Source organism: Bombina bombina, chromosome 6, assembly GCF_027579735.1.
Source record: "Bombina bombina isolate aBomBom1 chromosome 6, aBomBom1.pri, whole genome shotgun sequence".
NCBI classification, from domain to species: domain Eukaryota; kingdom Metazoa; phylum Chordata; class Amphibia; order Anura; family Bombinatoridae; genus Bombina; species Bombina bombina.
This window is the reverse complement of record NC_069504.1, coordinates 27,027,173-27,050,470: the sequence shown is the minus strand read 5'-3', so window position 1 is coordinate 27,050,470 and position 23,298 is coordinate 27,027,173. Positions and strand designations below refer to the sequence as shown.

At 39.7% G+C, this 23,298-nt stretch overlaps 1 protein-coding gene across 4 annotated transcripts in view; it reads right to left on the bottom strand.

Moving 5' to 3' along the window:
- The window catches only part of TNPO3 (transportin 3), a 403,460-nt gene that overhangs the window by 312,994 nt on the left and 67,168 nt on the right, over nt 1-23,298 (bottom strand). The gene's annotated exons all lie outside the window — the stretch shown is intronic.

Below are 23,298 nucleotides of genomic sequence, written 5' to 3'. Positions count from 1 at the left end.
AATCTCTTCTACACTCATCACAGGACTCTGGGAGGGGTGGGAGCCCCTAACCTGCTAGAATATTATAGAGCGGCAAGACTGGCTCAAACTTCACTATTGGGAGGGGGTTGGAGGGGAGTCCTATGGACAAGATTAGTAGCTGACTTGAGGGGGTCCACTCATATGGATATTTTGTGGAGCAAATGCACTACAGGAGGTACATCCAACAAAACCCGGTCCCACATTCTAGACAATACCATTCATTTATGGACTTTATTGACTAAGCAACAGAAATTATTACCTAACCATTCATTGCTGTGTCCAATCAGGTACCTTCTCTCTAGAGATATTCAGATTCTAGCTGACAAATGGGCTAACAAGGGGTTGTACAGGGTGGCCGATTGGATGGAAGGGAAAACACCTAAGACATTCACCCAGGTACAGACCCAAAAAGACCCGATAAAGTTACAATGGTTCCATTATCTCCAAGTTAACTCAACAGTACATTAGGGAACCCCAACCTAGCTTGCCTACAGTCCTAGAAAACCTATTAAGTACTACACATAGACCTAGGCAGGCGATATCTAGAATATACCTGGAGATCCAATCGCTAAATAATAAAACTAAACCAAACATAATCCTAAAATGGGAAGATCTACACATGACCAAAGATAAAAAATGGTGGGATGGAGTCTTCCACTCAGCTTGCTCAGGCCTCTTGAGTGCAGACCTCAGGGAAAACACATTTAAAACCATGTTCAGATGGTACCTAACTCCAGTTAAAACTCAACATATGTCCCCTACTAACAAAAGACTCTGTTACAGGGGTTGCGGGAAAATCGGCTCATACCGGCATATGTGGTGGGACTGCATCATTATACAACCAGTATGGGCTCAGTTGTCTTCCCTTCTAAGTTCGGTGCTGGAGGAACAGATTCAACTGACTCCCACACAGGCCCTTTTACACGTACCTTTACACCGATTAAATAAACATATAAATACATTCATTAAGATCACTTGTACGGTCACAAGAATGAGCATAGCCAAGTACTGAAAAACTAAAGCTCCCCCGTGGGAGGAAGTAAAGAACAAACTAGCACTGACTTATCGAATGTATGAATCCGCCTCTAAAATCCTGGACTCACAGGCACAATTTGAGAGAGTTTGGTTTTATTGGACACTTAAAGTCTATGTATCTGGATTCCCATTAAAAGTCTATTTTCAAAGACAGACACAAGTGGTTTCAACATTTGGGGGGGGGGGGGTCCACGGCATCCTACTTTACTCTGTTCCTCTTTGCCTAACCAATCAAAGAGTTATCTAAACAGCCCACATGTCGATCACTGGTAGGCACTTCATCTACTTCTTATTTCTCCTCTTTTCTTCTTTCATCTCCTCTTACCTTCTGATACACTATTATCGTTATATGGTTCAAATTGTATGTTTCTTTTTAACAAGACACAATCTGGCTTCCTCTGGGTAATGACATGGACAAGGATAAAGGCAGGGTTCAGATTTCAGGATCTTGCTCCGAATAGTACCCTCCCAGCATCATTTGACTTTAGAAGGGAGCAAGAAATTTAAGAGACATTTTGCATATCTTGTTTTGTTCTATACACTATTGTTAATAGGCCAGATATGTTTATTGTAATATGATGGACCATGGTTATGTCTATTTCTCCTTTTATATACTAATAAAAACGATTTAAACATAAATAGCACGAGGCTCACTCCCAGTCTATGCCCCTGGATAAACTGATGTTCGCATTTGCCCATAAATAAGTTGGCATAGCTGGGAGCAAACCTCGTGCCCATCGTGGTTCCTTGAACTTGTAAATATAGATTATCATTAAATGCAAATACATTATTGGTAAGTATAAATTTGATGCATTCCAAAATGAACTGATTATGTTTATATTGAGTGGTATTTTCACTTTTGAGAAACCAATCAATGGCAGCGATGCCTTTATCATGTTTTATGCTCGTGTAGAGAGAGCTGACATCGCTTGTAGCTAATATATAATCTTCCTGCCATTAAAGGTTTTCAAGTAAGTTTAAAACATCTGTGGTGTCTAAGATATGAGGGTAACTTTTGTACATAGCTTTGCAACTGCGTATCAACAGAGAGAGGTTGGAGCATATGGAAGATATCCTCATCCTCAGGTATTTGTAGAGGGCCAACAGGTTGCGCAGCACTATGAACATAGGTGGTATATAAAAACGATTACAGGTATCAAATGGGGGGGGAGAGGGTCCTGCCGAGAGTTGCACTGTTGTAGTCGGCTCTTATGAAGATGAGCTACAAACAGCTGGGCTCATAGGCTTACATGCTATGGGGTTTTAGGGGATAGCAGTAGAGATAGGAAAGTTAGTGTAGGTTGTAAGCGTCCCTGAATAGTAGAGTCTTCAGGGAGCACTTGAAGCTTTTAAAACTAGGGGAGATTCTTGTGGAGCGAGGCAGAAAGTTCTATAAGATGAGAGCCAATCTGGAGAAATCTTGAAGACGGGAATGTGAGGAGGTAACAAGAGAGAAGGAGAGTAGGAGATCATGAGCGGAGTGAAGGGGACAGGAGGGAAAGTATCTGGAGACAAGGTCTGAGATATAGGGGGAGCAATGCAATTGAGGCCTTTGTGTGTCAGAGTGAGAATTTTGTGTTTAATCCTGGAGGCAAGAGGAAGCCAGTAAAGGGATTGGCAGAGAGGTGCGGCAGATGAAGAGTGACGTGCAAGGAAGATGAGCCTGGCAGAGGCATTCATTATGGATATAAGAAATACTGTTTGAAACCACAGAGCACTGCAGGTCCTGAGCGGAAACTCATGCTGCTGGCTGGGACCTGCGGGGTTAAACATAGGAGTGTAGGGTTGCTGGTTTTACAATGACATGTTCTAAAGTCATAAGAAGAAACTAAACCTTTACACTTCTCTTCAATATTTAAACAACTAATATAACTAGAAAAAAATGCATCTACATATTATTCTTGATATTAACCTTTGCTTTGAATACATCAAAAAGTCTAGAATGTATTTACTGTTTAATATCCCTTTAAGTGATTACACAATAATTTCTAAGTGATTATGCAAATGATTACATGACATCTGGGCAATCAACACAAATACAGTATTACTGTTATCAGAATCTATTACCATTCAGCTTTAAAATGTTGTTCTGTCTCAAAATATAGAATGGGTGTGTTCAAAATACTACTGATATTGTGTGACAAGACATAATAGAAAGTAAAGATTATTATAAATTATATTTTTTTATAAAACTGACATAAATATTCAATTGTACAAGTACATATGCTATTTACAGAATTGTTCAAATGAATAATGATTAAGTAGCACACATCCTTGTTATTATATTGATATAATTTTTTTCCCAAATATATAAAGTAGAAACAGCACCACTCTTGAGTGTCTTAATTCAGGTATGAGTAGGGATTACCATTTCCCATAGATACGATCAAGTGAATAAGTTGGACGGTCAATGGTTCTCTTGCTGGACTTTTTTTCATTTGATAAAAAAATAAGCCTGTGCGCTGATTATTTCAAGGGATACAGACAGATGGTTTCAAACAAGTATTGGCTTAAAAAATAATAATCTGGTGCAATATTTTATTTGTAAACAGATTTGTTTATTCTACAAGTTGTTGAACCCATGCATTTAGTTTTAATAAATGGTCAAAGTTGAGTTCACATGCCATCCCAGATGAGGATACAACAGGCAAGCCAATCAACAGCAAGTATACATCAAGTCACTGACCATATCCTCATCTGGTATTTCAGGTTGTAACAACTTTGAATCCATGTTTAACCCTTTTAATAGAGTTTAGGAAAAAGGATGGAATCTGTTTAGAAACAAAAAACTTCTAACAAGATATTTTTTACATTAGAATTTTTGGCAAGAAATAAAACAGCCATTTTGGGATATTTTTGATATATGAAATTAAATTCTTTGGTGTTAATTAAACCATCATCCTTCGCTCTCTTTAGAATACTGAGTAATTATGGATTAATATTTTTTTATAGGATTTAATTTCAATTTTTCGTATGTGTCTATCATTCAGGAGGCGGTTAGCTTCTGTAATATATTTCACTGTGTCCATAATGACCAACCCTCCGCCCTTATCGGCCGGTTTAATGGTGATATCCTTATCTTTTTGAAGATGAACGAGGATCTCCCTTTCTTTTTTTGTATTGTCTTTAGTATTCAATTTGGACACTTCTGATTAAACTAACCTTTCAAAAACTTCAATATTACTTCCTTTGCTATAACAGGGATATAATTTGGATTTTGGTTTGAGATGGGTGTATGTCATTTCATTTGAAGTGTTCCTTATCATACAAGCTTGTTTTTCCAGTGGGTTTTTTATAAAAAGGAAATTTATGCTTACCTGATAAATTTATTTCTTTTACGATATGACGAGTCCACGGATTTCATCCTTACTTATGGGATAACTCCTCCTGATTAAAAGGAAGTGGCAAAGAGCATTACAGCAGAGCTGTATATATAGCTCCTCCCTTCCCTCCCCCTCCAGTCATTCGACCGAAGTTAGGAAGAGAAAGGAAAAGCCAAAGATGCAGAGGTGACTGAAGTTTAACAAAAAGAAATAAATGACAGGGTGGGCCGTGGACTCGTCATATCGTAAAAGAAATACATCAGGTAAGCATAACTTTCCTTTTACAAGATATGACGAGTCCACGGATTTCATCCTTACTTATGGGATACAATACCAAAGCTATAGGACACGGATGAAAGGGAGGGACAAGACAGGAATCTAAACGGAAGGCTCCACTGCTTGAAGAACCTCTCTCCCAAAACCAGCATCAGATGAAGCAAAAGTGTCAAATTTGGAAAATTTGGAAAAAGTGTGAAGAGACGACCAAGTTGCAGCCTTGCAAATCTGTTCAACAGAAGTATCGTTTTAATACCCATGAGGAAGCCACAGCCCTAGTGGAATGAGCCGTAATTCTTTCAGGAGGCTGCTGTCCAGCAGTCTCATATGCCAGATGGATGATACTCTTCAGCCAAAAAGAAAGAGGTAGCCGTAGCTTTCTGGCCCCTACGCTTTCCAGAAAAAACAACAAATAATGAAGATGATTGACGAAATTCTTTAGTCGCCTGCAAGTAAAACTTCAGGGCACGGACCATGTCCAAGTTATGCAACAAACGCTCCTTCTTAGAAGGATTAGGACATAATGAAGGAACAACAATTTCCTGATTAATATTCTTATTAAAAACAACCTTCGGAAGAAAACCAGGTTTGGTACGTAAAACCACCTTATCAGAATGAAAAATAAGATAAGGAGAGTCACATTGTAACGCTGAAAGCTCGGAAACTCTACGAGCAGATGAAATAGCAACCAAAAATAAAACCTTCCAAGATAACTTAATATCTATGGAATGCATGGGTTCAAACGGAACCCCTTGAAGAACACTAAGAACTAAATTCAAACTCCAGGGTGGAGCAATTGGTCTAAACACAGGCTTGATTCTAGTCAGAGCCTGACAAAAAGACTGAACGTCTGGAACATCTGCCAAACACTTGTGTAGTAAAATCGACAAAGCAGAAATTTGTCCCTTTAAGGAAAATGCTGATAACCCTTCTCCAATCCTTCTTGGAGAAAAGATAAAATCCTGGGAATCCTAACTCTACTCCATGAGTAGCCCTTGGATTCGCACCAATAAAGATATTTACGCCATATCTTATGGTAGATCTTTCTAGTTACAGGCTTACGTGCCTGAATCAAAGTATCAATGACCGAATCAGAGAACCCCCGCTTGGATAAAATCAAGCGATCAATCTCCAAGCAGTCAGCTGCAGAGAAACTAGATTCGGATGTTGGAAGGGTCCCTGAATGAGAAGGTCCTGCCTCAATGGAAGCTTCCACGGCGGCAGAGAGGACATGTCCACTAGATCGGCATACCAAGTCCTGCAAGGCCACGCAGGCGCATTTAGAATTACCGAAGCCCTCTCCTGTTTGATCCGCACAATCACCCGGGGAAGGAGAGCAAACGGTGGAAACACAAGCTAGGTTAAACGACCAAGGCATCTATCAGTTCGGCCTGAGGATCCCTTGACCTGGATCCGTATCTTGGGAGCTGGGCATTCTGACGAGACGCCATCAGATCCAATTCCAGTCTGCCCCATCTGAGAATCAGAGTGGCAAAGACCTCCCCTGGATGAAAAGTCTGTCTGCTTAAAAAGTCTGCTTCCCAGTTGTCCACTCCTGGGATGTAGATTGCTGACAGATAAGAGTGAGCCTCCGCCTATTGAATTATCTTGGATACTTCTGTCATCGCTAAGGATCTCCTTGTTCCTCCCTGATAATTGATGTAAGCCACAGTCGTGATGTTGTCCAACTGAAAACGGATGAATTTGGCCGAGGCCAAGCCTGAAGCGCATTGAATATTGCTCTCAATTTCAGAATATTGATTGGAAGTAGAGACTCCGACCGAGTCCACACACCCTGAGCCTTCAGGGAATTCCAGACTGCACCCCATCCTAGTAGACTGGCGTCCGTTGTCACTATCACCCATGAAGGTCTGCGGAAGCACGTCACTTGGGACAGATGATCCAGTAACAACCACCAAAGAAGAGAGTCTCTTGTCTCCTGATCCAGATCTATCTGAGGAGAAAATCTGAATAATCTCCATTCCACTGTCTGAGCATGCTCAGTTGTAGGGGTCTGAGATGAAAACAAGCAAACTGAATAATGTCCATTGCCGCCACCATCAATCCAATTACCTCCATGCATTGAGCCACTGATGGCCGAGGATTGGACTGAAGGGTTCGGCATGTATTTAGAATCTTTAACTTTCTTACTTCCGTCAAGATTTTCATGGAGACAGAATCTATTCGAGTTCCCAGGAAAGGAACCCTTATCTGTGGAATTAGTGAACTCTTTTCTAGATTCACCTTCCACCTGTGAGTCCTCAGAAAGGACAGAACCATGTCTGTATGAGTTTTGTCAGATGGCAAGACGCCTGGATCAGAATATCGTCCAGATAAGGCGCCACTGCAATGCCCCGCGGCCTGAGAACCGCCAGAAGGGACCCTAGAACCTTCGTGAAGATCCTGGGTGCTGTGGCCAACCCGAATGGAAGGGCCACAAACTGAAAATGTTTGTCTAGGAAAGTAAACCTTAGGAACTGGTGATGATCCTTGTGGATAGGAATATGAAGATATGCATCCTTCAAGTCCACGGTAGTCATATATTGACCCTCCTGGATCAATGGCAGAATTGTTCGAATAGTCTCCATCTTGACGGATGGGACTCTGAGAAACTTGTTTAGACTTTTTAGATCTAAAATAGGTCGAAACGTGCCCTCTTTTTTGAGGACCACGAAAAGATTTGAGTAAAACACCTGCCCCTGTTCCAGTATTGGAACAGGACAAATTACTCCCATAGTAGAGAGGTCTTTTACACAACGTAAGAAAGCCTCTCTTTTTATCTGGTCTACAGACAATCGTAAAAGAAGAAACCTCCCCCTTGGGAGAGAATTTTTGAATTCCAGTAGATACCCTTGGGACACTATTTCCAGCGTCCAGGGGTCCTGAACATCTCTTACCCAAGCCTGGGTAAAGAGAGAAAGTCTGCCCCCTACTAGATCCGCTCCTTCATGCTGTCTTGGGAGCAGCAGCGGCTTCTTGGGTTGTTTACCCTTGTTCCAAGCCTGGTTGGGTCTCCAGACAGAGACAGAGAAAATTCCCTTCCTGTTTACCGGAAGAAGAAGAGGGGACTCCTTTGAAGTTCTGAAAGGAACGAAAATTATTTCGTTTACCCCTTAGTTTAGCCGTTCTATCCCGAGGTAGGAGATGACCCTTAACTCTTTAACCCTTAACATGGATGGGAGATTGGAGAAGCCTCTTGTGATTGGTAAGGCAGCAAAGCAAAGTTTCTTCAAAAACAGACATTAAACAGCTTCCCGTTATTTGGCGTGCAAATAAAAAAGCCTGGATGACAGCATAACTAACACCAGCTTGCCATAACAGTCCTTGATGCTGTCAACTGGATTTCTATGGAATGCAAGGCTATTTCTGCTGATACCATTTGCAAGTGCTTTGTAAAAGCTGGTTTCTCTAATTCAAACAGGAACGATAATGACGAATTGCCAGAAATAATACAGGTGACTGTAGAAGAAAACAATGATATTCGTTCATTATTCCAGCAAGGAGGTCTTGTTGACAGTGAAACAACAATTTATGCTTACCTGATAAATTTCTCTCTTTTGCGATGTACCGAGTCCACGGATTCATCCTAACTTGTGGGATATTGTCCTTCCTGACAGGAAGTAGCAAAGAGAGCACCACAGCAGAGCTGTCAATATAGCTCCCCCCTTAACTCCACCCCTCAGTCATTCGACCGAAGGCCAAGGAAGAAAAAGGAGAAACTATAAGGTGCAGAGGTGACTGAAGTTTACATAAAAAAAAAAAAAAATACTGTCTTGAATAGACAGGGCGGGCCGTGGACTCGGTACATCGCAAAAGAAAGAAATTTATCAGGAAAGCATAAATTTTGTTTTCTTTTGCATGATGTACCGAGTCCATGGATTCATCCTAACTTGTGGGATACCAATACCAAAGCTTTAGGACACGGATGAAGGGAGGGACAAGACAGGAACCTAAACGGAAGGCACCACTGCTTGCAAAACCTCTCCCCCAAAAATAGCCTCCGAAGAAGCAAAAGTATCAAACTTTATAAAATTTTGAAAAGGTATGAAAAGGTATGAAGCGACGACCAAGTCGCAGCCTTACAAATCTGTTCAACAGGAGCATCATTTTTAAAAGCCCATGTGGAAGCTACCGCTCTAGTAGAATGAGCTGTAATCCTTTCAGGAAGCTGCTGTCCAGCAGTCTCATAAGCCAAACGGATGATGCTTTTCAGCATAAAGGAAAGAGAAGTTGCCGTAGCCTTTTGACCCCTACGCTTTCCAGAATAGACAACACAGAAGATGTTTGACGAAAATCTTTGGTTGCCTGCAAATAAAATTTCAAAGCACGAACCACGTCCAAGTTGTGCAACAGACGTTCCTTCTTACAAGAAGGATTAGGACACAGAGAAAGAACAACAATTTCTTGATTGATATTCCTGTTTGTAACAACCCAGGCTTGGTACGCAAAACCACCTTATCAGCATGGAACACAAGATAAGGAGAGTCACATTGTAATGCAGATAGTTCAGAAACTCTTTGAGCTGAAGAGATAGCAACTAGGAACAAAACTTTCCAAGATAAAAGCTTAATATCTATGGAATGCATGGGTTCAAACGGAACCCCCTGAAGAACTCTAAGAACTAAATTTAGACTCCATGGTGGAGCAATAGGTTTAAACACAGGCTTAATTCTAACTAAAGCCTGACAAAAAGCCCGAAGAGCAGATATCTGTCCCTTTAGGGAACTAGCTGATAATCCTTTCTCCAATCCCTCTTGGAGAAAAGACAAAATCCTAGGAATCCTAATTTTACTCCAGGAGAAGCCTTTGGATTCGCACCAAAAAAGATATTTACGCCATATCTTATGATAAATTTTCCTGGTAACAGGCTTTCGAGCCTGAATCAAGGTATTTATGACTGACTCAGAGAAACCCCGCTTTGATAGAATCAAGCGTTCAATCTCCAAGCAGTCAGTTGCAGAGAAATTAGATTTGGATGCTTGAATGGACCTTGAATCAGAAGGTCCTGTCTCAATGGCAGAGACCATGGTGGAAGGGATGACATGTCCACCAGGTCTGCATACCAAGTCCTGCGTGGCCACGCAGGTGCTATCAAAATCACTGATGCTCTCTCCTGTTTGATTCTGGCAATCAGACGTGGAAGGAGAGGGAAAGGTGGAAACACATAAGCCAGGTTGAACGACCAGGCTACTGCTAGAGCATCTATCAGTACAGCCTGAGGATCCCTTGACCTGGAGCCGTAATGAGGAAGTTTGGAGTTCTGATGAGACGCCATCAGATCCAACTCTGGTGTGCCCCATAGCCGAACCAGCTGAGCAAACACCTCCGGATGGAGTTCCCACTCCCCCGGATGAAAAGTCTGACGACTTAGAAAATCTGCCTCCCAGTTCTCTACACCTGGGATATAGATCGCTGACAGATGGCAAGAGTGAGCCTCTGCACATTGGATTATCCTTGAGACCTTTATCATCGCTAAGGAACTCTTTGTTCCGCCCTGATGATTGATATAAGCCACAGTCGTGATGTTGTCCGACTGAAACCTGATGAATCTGACCGAAGCCAGCTGAGGCCATGCCTGGAGAGCTTTTAATATCGCTCTTAATTCCAGAATATTTAATCGGTAGGAGAGCCTCCTCCTGAGTCCACAAACCCTGAGCTTTCAGGGAATTCCAGACTGCACCCCATAAGACTGGCGTCTGTCGTCACTATAACCCATTCTGGTCTGCGGAAACACATTCCCTGGGACAGATGATCCTGTGACAACCACCAAAGAAGAAAGTCTCTGGTCTCTTGATCCAGATTTATCTGAGGAGATAAATCCACATAATCCCCATTCCACTGATTGAGCATGCATAGTTGCAGTGGTCTGAGATTAAAGCGAGCAAACGGAACTATGTCCATTGCCGCTACCATTAGTCCGATTACCTCCATACACTGAGCCACTGACGGCCAAGGAAAGGAATGGAATGAAGAGCTCGGCAGGTGGACAAAATCTTTGATTTCCTGACCTCCGTCAGAAATATTATCTTGTCCACAGAGTCCCTAGAAATGAAACTCTTGTGAGGGGGGGACAGAAAACTTTTTTACGTTCACTTTCCACCCGTGAGACCTTAGAAAGGCCAACATTAAACCCGTGTGAGACTTGGCTAGTTGGAAGGACAACGCTTGAATTAGAATGTCGTCTATATAAGGCGCCACTGCTATGCCCCGTGGCCTTAGAACCGCCAGAAGGGACCCTAGCACCTTCGTGAAGATTTGCGGCACCATGGCCAACCAGAAAGGAAGAGCCACAAACTGATAATGCTTGTCCAGAAAGGCGAACTTGATCTGGTGATGATCTTTGTGGATAGGAATGTGCAGATACGCATCCTTTAAGTCCATGGTGGTCATATATTGACCCTCCTGGATCAATGGTAAGATAGTCCGAATGGTCTCAATCTTGAAAGATGGAACTCTTAGGAATTGGTTTAGGATCTCGAAATCCAGAATTGGTCTGAAGGTTCCCTCCTTTTTGGGAACTATAAACAGATTGGAGTAGAACCCCTGCCCCTGTTCTGCTTTTGGAACTGGGCAGATCACTCCCATGGTAAAAAGGTCTTCTACACAGCGTAAGAACGCCTCTCTTTTTGTCGGGTTTACAGACAATTGAGAAAGATGGAACCTCCCCCTTGGAGGGGAATCATTGAAATCTAGAAGGTATCCCTGGGTTACAATTTCTACTGCCCAGGAATCCTGAACGTCTCTTGCCCAGGCCTGAGCAAAGACAGAGAGTCTGCCCCCTACTAGATCCAGTCCCGGATCGGGGGCTACCCCTTCATGCTGACTTGGTGGCAGCAGCAGGCTTTTTGGCCTGTTTACCCTTGTTCCAAGCCTGATTAGGTCTCCAGGTTGGCTTGGATTGAGCAAAGTTCCCCTCTTGCTTTGCAGCAGGGGAAGAGGTAGAGGGACCACTCTTGAAGTTTCGAAAGGAACGAAAATTATTTTGTTTGGTCCTTGTCTTATTTGACTTATCCTGAGGGAGGGAATGACCCTTCCCTACAGTAATGTCTGAAATGATCTCTTTCAATGCAGGCCTGAATAGGGGCTTACCTTTGAAAGGGATGGACAAAAGCTTAGATTTAGATGACACATCAGCTGACCAGGACTTAAGCCATAACGCTTAACTCGCTAAAATGGCAAAATCTGAATCCTTAGCCGCTAATTTAGCAAGATGAAAATCAGCATCTGTAATAAAAGAATTAGCCAACTTAAGAGACTTAATTCTGTCCAAAATATCATCTAGTGGGGTCTCCATCTGAAGAGCCTCTTCTAGAGCCTCAAACCAAAAAGCAGCTGCAGTTGTTACAGGAACAATGCATGCTATAGGTTGAAGAAGAAAATCTTGACGAACAAAAATTTTCTTTAGGAGACCCTCTAATATTTTATCCATAGGATCAATGAAAACACAACTGTCTTCAATAGGTATAGTTGTACGCTTAGTTAGCCAGGGTAAAAATAGCTTCCTCCACCTTAGGGACCATCTGCCATGAGTCCTTTATGGTGTCAGAAATGGGAAACATTTTCTTAAAAACAGGAGGGGGAGAGAACGGAATACCTGGTTTATCCCATTCCTTAGTAACAATGTCCGAAATCCTCTTAGGGACCGGAAACACATCAGTGTAAACAGGAACCTCTAAATATTTGTCCATTTTACACAATTGCTCTGGAACTACAATAGGGTCACAATCATCCAGAGTAGCTAAAACCTCCCTGAGCAATAAGCGGAGGTGCTCTAGCTTAAATCCAAATGCCGTCATATCTGAATCTGTCTGAGAGAACATCTTTACTGAATCAGAAATCTCTCCCTCAGACAGCAAATCCCTCATCCCTACTTCAGAACATTGTGAGGGAATATCGGATACAGCTACTAAAGCGTCAGAAGGCTCAGCATTTGATCTTAACCCAGAGCTACTGCGCTTCCCTTGCAACCCAGGCAGCTTAGATAAAACCTCTGTGAGGGTAGTATTCATAACTGAAGCCATATCTTGCAAGGTGAAAGAATTAGACGCACTAGAAGTACTTGGCGTTGCTTGTGCGGGCGTAACTGGTTGTGACACTTGGGGAGAACTAGATGGCAAAACCTGATTTCCTTCTGTCTGAGAATCATCTAATGCCAAACTTTTATAAGTCAAAATATGCTGTTTGCAATTTATAGACATATCAGTACAAGTGGGACACATTCTAAAAGGGGGTTCCACAATGGCTTCTAAACAAATTGAACAATGAGTTTCCTCAGTGTCAGGCATGTTTAACAGACTAGTAATAAAGCAAGCAAGCTTGGAAAGCACTTTATTTAATGAAAAAAACACAATTTGCAAAAACGGTACTGTGCCTTTAAGAGAAAAAAAGGCATACACAAAGTGCAAAACAGGTTAAAATTGCAAATTTTAACAGTGTACCCACTAAGCTTTAGAAGGATTGCACCACAAGTTAATAAGCAATAAACCCCCAAATGAAAAAAAACGGATTGAAATATGTCTAAAACCGGTTAAAACCCCCTAAAGCACCTTGCCACAGCTCTGCTGTGGCCCTACCTGCCCTTAGGAAGCGATAATATGGGGTTTAAAGCTTCAATTAGTCCCTCAGAAGACTCTCAGGACCTAATGAGAAGTTGCTTGCTGCTTGTAAATGTAGTCCCCGCCCACCTCACTCGATGTTGCTGGAGCCTACACAAAACTAACAAACCCTGCCTGAAAGCCATGTCAGAGTATATGAATATTATGATGAATATTACATATGTGTATATATATATATATATATATATATATATATGTATATTTTATACACTGTATATGTTAGATGAGACCTCAGGATTAATTGAACATGAGTTTGTTGAACACAGCTTCTAATACACGTCTATCAGGATTGACGATCAGTAGAGCCTTTTTGAAGCACGACCCCTGTAGTGTAAAACACACAAACATTTCTTTTCTAAAGGAAATAGCTCAGTGACCCTATTCATTTGACTATATATGCAGATTTTTATAACTTCAGAACATTTGGTGAGGTGAGAAAAGAATGTGTTCAAGGACCCCTTTGGAATTTGACACGTGTGATACAACAGTTCTATCTCACTGAATCTCTATTTGAAGACGTACTGCAAAAACCCCATCTTGGGGGAAGGTGACACAAATAAAATTAAATACATTTTGCAAGGGGAACAATGCCAGTTTTCCATGTATGTTTAGAATGGTTCATGATATATATATTGAAATTAAGCACATTGTATTAAATAGATAATTGCTGCAGGGGATATTTATATAGGAAATAAATTCAGATATACATAGAAATGATATATATGTTTTGAAAACATAAAAGATCTTACTTAGCCTCTGTATTTTTAAGAATATAAATAAATACTTATGGACCATACACATATTAATGCTTGGATCATCTCTAATAATTATTTCTATTTTTATTGCAGACAACCATTAGTCATGAGCATCAATCTTAGAAAGAGACGGAATGCCGCATGAAATGAATTAAGTCATATCATATAAACGTGCAAATAAATGTTTATAAAGTTTCACATACATCTTTTAAAATATAGTGAGATGAAAATATGGAAGTTACTTTGATGTGATATGACTATGAGATATATATTTGATGTGATATAACTATGAAATATAAGTTATTTTAATATAATGCTAGATGTATTTGATGTTTCATATCAAAATAATCAGAAAATTCATTAAGATATAACTTATCCAAAACAAATATTGTGAATAGTTGTTGCAATAAATTATGATAAAATGAATAACCATTTAATAGAAATACTGATTTAAGTTGATTCAAATGTTGCTATGCATGTTTGTAATGATGCCACCCAGTGTTGCCACGAGAGAACTATAGCCAGAAAGATTTTTGGCTGTTGGAAATGGGATATCCAGTTATCCAATAGAGGGACAAGGTTTCGAAGGGCCACCCATATTTCACACCAATGATTACAACATATAGTGTATACAGAATAGGAGAGAGACTGGTCTACAAAGTTTTGTAACTGACTGAAACTGTTTTGCGTGGGACACAGTCAAACTATAAAAACAAAGTTGGCCATACTCTCCTATTCCATTGCAATTACACTTATTTTATATGAGGTGTGAAAAATCTTGAAGTTGGATATCATTTTGGGAAGTTGGATATCATTTTGGTAACATATATATATATATATATATATATATATATATATATATATATATATATATATATATATATATTATAAGAAAAGGACTGCTAATTACATGTGATATTTTAAAGTCACTGCAGTTTAAAGATACGGTTTTCTGGGTTTTGTAAGATAAGTCATATGCATAGCCTTTACAGTTAATAGATTTAAAGTGCAGATTATACTTTTAAACTGTATGCCATTGTTTCAGATAGCTCTTAGCCTGCCTATTTGTATGCAAACATTTAAAATAAACATTTATTATTACTGTATGTGGCAGAGTAGGATAAATTGCAGTTAAATAGCAGAATATATATATTATCCTATTATTTTATAAACACTGTTTAGAATTGTATTGCTTGGATGTTAAAAGACTTGTATATAAGGCTGGTTTCTTAAGATAAGCGTGTAGGAATTTTTGCATAGCATATTTAAATAACTTTCAAGCGCCTATAATATTAGTTTCCTTTTATTGCAAATATACTTCAATATGTTCATGGATATTAACTAAATAAAAGAATTCAGGTATTTATATTAATTGTATGGTCTAGTAGATGCATGGTTGATTAGGGTTGCTATTTTTTTTTTATATTAGGTTTGTAACCCTGCCATAAACTGATTTATTATTTGGATAGCACTACTAAGCTTCTTATAAATATACTGACAGCCATGTGGGTTATAATCAACCCCAAACAACCCTCAAGCAAATGTCCCATAAAACAGAAAATGTTACTCCCAGAAACAAAAACGTTTGTCCCAAATTCACTTAAACTGAGTGCCCACAAAAAATTAACCCTTTATGCAAGCTAGTAAAAACCTCTAATAACATTAGGATTACTGCTTACCCTTACCCTAATGGGGACACTGTCAGCCTTTCTGAGTTAACACAGCCTCTGCAGAAAATATGACTGAACATACCTCATTGCTGTATAGCAAGAAACCGTTCCTCACACTGAAGTTTTCCTGTACTCCTCAGCTTGTGTGGGAACAGCAGTGGACCTTAGTTACAAATGCTAAGATCATCATCCTCCAGGCAGAAATCTTCATCTATGTCCTGCCCGAGAGTAAATAGTACAACACCGGTACCATTTAAAAATAACAAACACTTGATTGAAGATAAAATAAAACTAACAGTTTAACACCTCTTCTCTTAACTCTTCCTGCTTAGAGCCAGCAAAGAGAATGACTGGGGGGTGGAGTTAAGGGGGGAGCTATATAAACAGCTCTGCTGTGGTGCTCTCTTTGCTACTTCCTGTCAGGAAGGACAATATCCCACAAGTTAGGATGAATCTGTGAACTCGGTACATCATGCAAAAGAAAGACTGTTACATTGACAGACAAAGAACTTGCGATGGAAAGCACATTTACAAATGCTGTGGAACTTTTAGATCAACAACAAAACAGTGATGAGAACATGGATGACGATCAAAGTGCTGAAACCACAGATATTCCCAGAGAGCCATCGATCAAAAGCTACCAAGGTGCTCTAGAGAAAATTCACCAGTTGCAAGAGTTTGCATTATTTAATAACTGCCCGGAGCTACTAGAACCAATAACATCCACTAGACATTTAATTGAAAAAAGGATAACCAATGCCCCAAGAAAACAAGCAACATTATTGGGAATGTGGGGACAAGTAAACCAATAAAGGTACAGTATGTACAGTAAAAACATACAGTAGACAGTAACTGTAGTACACTATCTAAATACAGTACTGTATATGAGTATGTAAAGCTTAAATACAGTACTGTACTGTTTTTTAGTACAGTACTGTACATTATTTAACAGTACTGTTGAATGTTTTATGATCATTATTTCTGATGAGTAACTACTGTATTTTCCTGTTTTAGAACACACTGGCCTGTTCCAGATCATTCTGTATCCGAACCTTCAAGCAAGACCTCTCCAGCAACAGTACAGTACAAACATTTTAAAGTACAGTATTGAACTTGATTAAAAAAAGTAATCTATGTAAACATTGTCTCCATCTGCAGCTACAAACATTTTAAAGTACAGTACTGGATTGGATACAAAAAAACACACACTATACAGCACTGTACTTTAAAATGTTTTTACTGTATTACAGTAATTGTGAACAAAGTTGATGCAACAATTAATCTTTTACACTTAATAATGTTCTATACAAATACAGTTGATGTCTTCATAGCCATTTTCTGCTAGAATGAAAAAGTACTGTAAAATAAATCCAGATACTGTACTGTACAGGTGTACACTAAAAATTTTAAAGTACGTACAGGTAGAGTACAGTACCTGTGTTTTTATTTACAGAATTTTATTTTCAGTAGTTGAACAATATTTTATGTACATTATTTTATTTACAGTAATTGTACTGTATTTTTATTTACAGTACTGTATTTTATTTACAGTACAGTACTTTAAAATGTTTGCATAAGATGTGATTATTAGTGGGCATTGCGCTCAATAGATACTGTACCTGTAATTGTACAGAATTTAGAAGAGTTGAAGTTTATGTATTACAGTACAGTAATTAGAAACAAAGTTGATGCAACAATTAATCTTTTAATAATGTTCAGTACTGTACCATTTTCTGTTAGAATAAAAAAGTACTGAAGTACAGTACTGTAGAAATAAATCCAGATAATGTACTGTATAGAACAGGTGTACACTAAAAAAAAAAAAATTATGCTTACCTGATCAATTTCTTTCCTTTGCGATGTATCGAGTCCACGGATTCATTCAATACTTGTGGGATATTCTCCTTCCCAACAGGAAGTGACAAAGAGCACCCACAGCAGAGCTAGGAAGAAAAAGGAGAAACTATAGGGTGCAGAGGTGACTGAAGTTTTATAATAAATACTACCTGTCTTAAATAGACAGGGAGGGCCATGGACTCGATACATCGCAAGAGAAAGAAATTTATCAGGTAAGCAAAGCTTTAGGACACGGATGAAGGGAGGGACAAGACAGGTACCTAAACGGAAGGCACCACTGCTTGTAGAACCTTTCTCCCAAAAATAGCCTCCGAAGAAGCAAAAGTATCAAATTTGTAAAATTTGTAAAAAGTATGAAGCGAAGACCAAGTCGCCGCCTTACAAATCTGTTTAACAGAAGCCTCATTTTTAAAAGCCCATGTGGAAGCCACCGCTCTAGTAGAGTGAGCAGTAATCCTTTCAGGAGGCTGCTTGCCAGCAGTCTCATAAGCCAAACGGATGATGCTTTTCAGCCAAAAAGAAAGAGAGGTTGCCGTAGCCTTTTGACCTCTCCGCTTTCCAGAATAGACAACAAACAATGAAGATGTTTGACGGAAATCTTTAGTTGCTTGTAAGTAGAACTGTAAAGCACGAACCACATCTCTCTCCTGCTTGATCCAATTCTGACGACTTAGGAAATCCGCCTCCCAGTTCTCTATTGCTGAAAGATGGCAAGAGTGAGTCTCTGCCCATCGGATTATTTTGGAAACCTCTATCATCGCTAGAGAACTCCTTGTTCCCCCTTGATGATTGATATAAGCTACAGTCGTGATGTTGTCCGACTGAAATCTGATGAATTTGGCCGCAGCCAGTTGAGGCCACGCCTGAAGCGCATTGAATATCGCTCTCAGTTCCAGAATGTTTATCGGGAGCAGAGTCTCCTCCTGAGACCATAACCCTTGAGCTTTCAGGGAGTTCCAGACTGCACCCCAGCCTAGCAGGCTGGCATCTGTCGTAACTATGACCCACTCTGGTCTGCGGAAACACATTCCCCGAGACAGGTGAACCCGAGATAACCACCAGAGAAAAGAATATCTGGTCTCCTGATCCAGATATATCTGAGGAGATAAATCTGCATAATCCCCATTCCACTGTTCGAGCATGCATAGTTGCAGTGGTCTGAAGTGTAAGCGAGCAAATGGAACTATGTCCATTGCCGCTACCATTAGCCCGATTACCTCCATACACTGAGCCACTGACGGCCGAGGAATGGAATGAAGAGCTCGGCAGGTGTTTACGAGTTTTAATTTCCTGACCTCCGTTAGAAATATTTTCATTTCTACTGAGTCTATCAGAGTTCCTAGGAAGGAAACTCTTGTGAGAGGGAAGAGAGAAAACTTTTTTTATGTTCACCTTCCACCCATGAGATCTCAGAAAGGCCAACACGATGTCCGTGTGAGACTTGGCTAGTTGGAAAGTTGACGCTTGAATTAAGATAAGGCGCCACTGCTATGCCGCTAGAAGAGACCCTAGCACTTTTGTGAAAATTCTGGGAGCCGTGGCCAACCCGAAGGGAAGGGCCACAAACTGGTAATGTCTGTCCAGAAAGGCGAATCTGAGAAATCGGTGATCTCTGTGGATAGGGATGTGCAGATACGCATCCTTTATATCCTTAGTGGTCATATATTGACCCTCCTGGATCAGTGGCAGAATAGTCCCAATAGTCTCCATCTTGAAAGACGGGACTCTGAGGAATTTGTTTAGGATCTTGAGATCCAAGATTGGTCTGAAAGTTCCTTCTTTTTTGGGAACCACAAACAGGTTGGAGTAAAACCCTTGCCCCTGTTCCGCTCTTGGAACTGAGTGAATCACTCCCATGGTATGTAGGTCTTCTACACAGCGTAAGAACGCCTCTCTTTGTCTGGTTTGCAGACAATTGAGAAATGTGAAATCTACCCCTTGGGGGGGAATCTGAAGTCCAGAAGATATCCCTGGGAAACAATTTCTAAAGCCCAGGAATCGTGAACATCTCTTGCCCAAGCAAAGAGAGAGAGTCTTCCCCCTACTAGATCCGGTCCCAGATTGGGGGCTACCCCTTCATGCCGTCTTGGAGGCAGCTGCAGGCTTCTTGGCCTGTTTACCCTTGTTCCAAGCCTGGTTAGGTCTCCAGACTGACTTGGATTGAGCAAAATTCCCCTCTTGCTTTGCAGCAGGGGAAGCTGAAGTGGGACCACCCTTGAAGTTTCAAAAGGAACGAAAATTATTTTGTTTGGTCTTTATTTTATTTGTTTTATCCTGAGGGAGGGTATGGCCCTTCCCTCCAGTGATGTCTGAAATAATTTCCTTCTCTTTCTAGAAAAAAATTACTGAACATACCTCAGTGCAGAATAGCCTGCAAACCGTTCCTCAACTGAAGTTTCCTGTACTCCTCAGCCTCTGTGGGAACAGCAGTGGATCTTAGTTACAAATGCTAAGATCATTATCCTGCAGGCAGAAATCTTCATCTTTTTTCTGCTTGAGAGTAGAGTACACACCGGTACCATTTAAAATAAACTCTTGCTTGAAGAAAATAAAAGTAATATTTTGTCACCACAATCACTTTACCATTCCTTATTGCTTAGAGTCGGCAAAGAGAATGACTGGGGGGTGGAGTTAGGGAAGGCGCTATATTGACAGCTCTGCTGTGGGTGCTCTTTGCCACTTCCTGTTAGGAAGGAGAATATTCGACAAGTATTGGATAAATCCGTGGACTCAATACATCTTGCAAGAGAAATGAAAAGTATGTACAGGTAGAGTACAGTACCTGTATTTTTATTTACAGTACTGTACTGTATTTTATTAACAGTACTTGCACAGGTATTTTTTATTTTCAATATTTTACTGTATTTACAGTACTGTAGTTTAAAATGTTTGCATATTAATGTATGTGATTACTGTATTAGTGGGCATTGCGCACAATAGATACTGTAGCTGTAATTGTACTGTATTTAGAAGAGTTTAAGTTTGTGTACTGTATTACTGTAATTGTGAACCAAGTTGATGCAACAATTACAGTTAATCTTTTACCGGTAATAATGTTCAGTACTGTTCCATTTTCTGTTAGAATAAAAAAGTACTGTAGTACAGAACTAGAAAAATAAATCCAGATACAGTACTGTACAGTACAGGTGTACACTAAAAAATATAAAGCACTTACATGTACAGTACCTGTATTTTTACAGTATTTTACTGTAAATTTTATTTAAAATGTTTGCATAAGGTGTGATTACTGTACCTGTATTTGGGGGAATTGTGCACAATAGATACTGCACCTGTAGATGTTTTTTACTGCATACTGTACAGGTACAGTTTAGAAGACAAAGTTTGTGTATTACTGAACAGTAATTGATGCAACAAATAATCTTTTAATACAGTACTGTACTGTGTTTGTATACAATTTATGTTTTCTCACCCATTTTCTGTGTTAGAGGAAAAAAAGGTAATCCAGATAAAAACTAAATAAAAGACTAATGATTAAGCAGAAAAATTGTACTGTCTTTGTTACTTGCATGCAAGAAAAACAAGAAATTGATTCTGATTAGGGATGCACTGATATTGGTACTTTATGGTATGGTGCTGATCCTGAGCATTTGCGCCAAAATGCTCTGATACCAGAACTGACTGTCAGAGGGAGACCTGCAATGCCGCGAGGGAACATGGAAACAGCTTCCCAGCCAATCAGAAAGCTGGACGGCATGTCAGCCAGTCCTATGCGGCACGGCAGGTCCGACTGGCTTCATGACCAATACAGTAACATTATTCTGCCATTTTTAAATTTGCGCATGTCAAAAGCTGCTCCACCAGTTACTTCCGTCTTAAGCAGGTTTATATATATATATATATATATATATATATATATATATATATATATATATATATATATATATATATATATATATATATATATATATATGAGAAGTGCAGCAACCACTAAAATTGGGGGAAAAAAATAGTATGGAAAAAAGGGGGGAAATGGTGCGCAAATCTAGCACTTATCTGTTCCCATAAAACAGAGAGAAATAGGTGCAGTAAAAGAGAAATGTGTATGTGCGCTAGCAGCTAAGGGGTTAAATGACTAAATGATACTGAAAGAAAAAATGTCTAAAAGAAATATTTAATCAGTGTTATGTATAATCAATAATATAAATGTATAATTCATCAAATGTATAACGGTATTAAAATAAATCCTCATATATGACCGGTCATCTAAATATAAACACATAAAACAATAAGAAATAATTGCGAATATCATCCACCTATCTATCTAGAACACCCCTCTCCATCACCGTTACCTTCAGCAACTCACACCTTGTTTAGATAGTTATTTTTAATTAATTTATAGCTTATCTGGTGTAGTATTGTGATTTCTTTTTAACTTTACAAATTCCTTAAAGGGACAGTCAACACCAAAATTGTTATTGTTTAAAAGATAGATAATGCATCTACTACCCATTCCCCAGCTTTGCACAACCAACATTGTTATATTAATATAATTTATAACATTTAAACCCCTAAATTTCTGCCTGTTAATAAGCCACTACAGACAGCCTCTTATCAAATGCTTTCTTATTAGCTTTTCACAACAGGGGAGTGCTAGTTCATGTGTGCCATATAGTTAACATTGTGCTCACGCCCGTGGAGTTGTGGCTGACAATGCACTAAATGACTAAAATGCAAGTCAATAGATAATAAATAAAATGTCATGTGATCAGGGGGCAGTCTGAAGAGGATTAGATAAAAGGTAATCAGAGGTAAAAAGTATATTAATATAACTGTTGGTTATGCAAAACTGGGGAATGGGTAATAAAGGGATTTTTTTAAAAAAAAAAAAAACAACAATTCTGGAGTAGACTGTACCTTTAACAAACAACATTTTAAATGTGAAAGAACAATCACTTAGAAGAAGACAGAATGAAGTTATCTCAGGCTGGTTGTATTCATATTATCTATGTCACGCTGCGTATCTAGCTGAACTGCCCCAGAAAGAGCCACATTACTTACAAGCTATTCCCGGAGATTCCATGCAGATTTAAACTGCTACATGTAATGCTGCACAGCCGGCCTACCCCAGCGCAGGTCTCACGCACCATTTGCAGACAAGTTGATGATGGCAGCTGAGTAAGCAGATAGCGATTTCCCACAAGTCTGACAACAGCAGCTAATACAGTGGGCTTAAGGCAGCCATGACTCAGCAAGCAGATCCTGGGATATTTACACAAGTCCCTGCTTTCCCCACACAGTGCTAACTATACACATTTGTGCATTTGGATGAGGGGAGCAATGCATAAAACTGTTCATTATCCCTTTAACTGGTAAAACATGACAAAGATAAACAATGATTTCACTGAATGTTTCAACATGAACAAGAAACCGCAGCAATTACACATGTAAAGGTATAAACAGAAGTACAATGAATAAACAGCATATTCTTTGCCATTTGCGTGAGACTAAAGCAGCACTATGTGCGCACACTGGTCCTTACTAGAGGGTGTATTTGTCAACACTTTGTTATAGAGCGTGTGTGAAACTTGCTGGGTTATAACTGCCCCAAAAGCTATAAGAGCAGCAATAATATGTCTGTTGCAATAGGGGATGGAATACATAGGTAGTGACACTGCCTGAGTTGTATCTATTCACTGTTATTGCCAGCTGCCTCCTCACACTCTAAATAATAGCAGTAAATTGCAATGTTTAAATTTCTATTCTCTATCTGAATCATGAAAGAAAG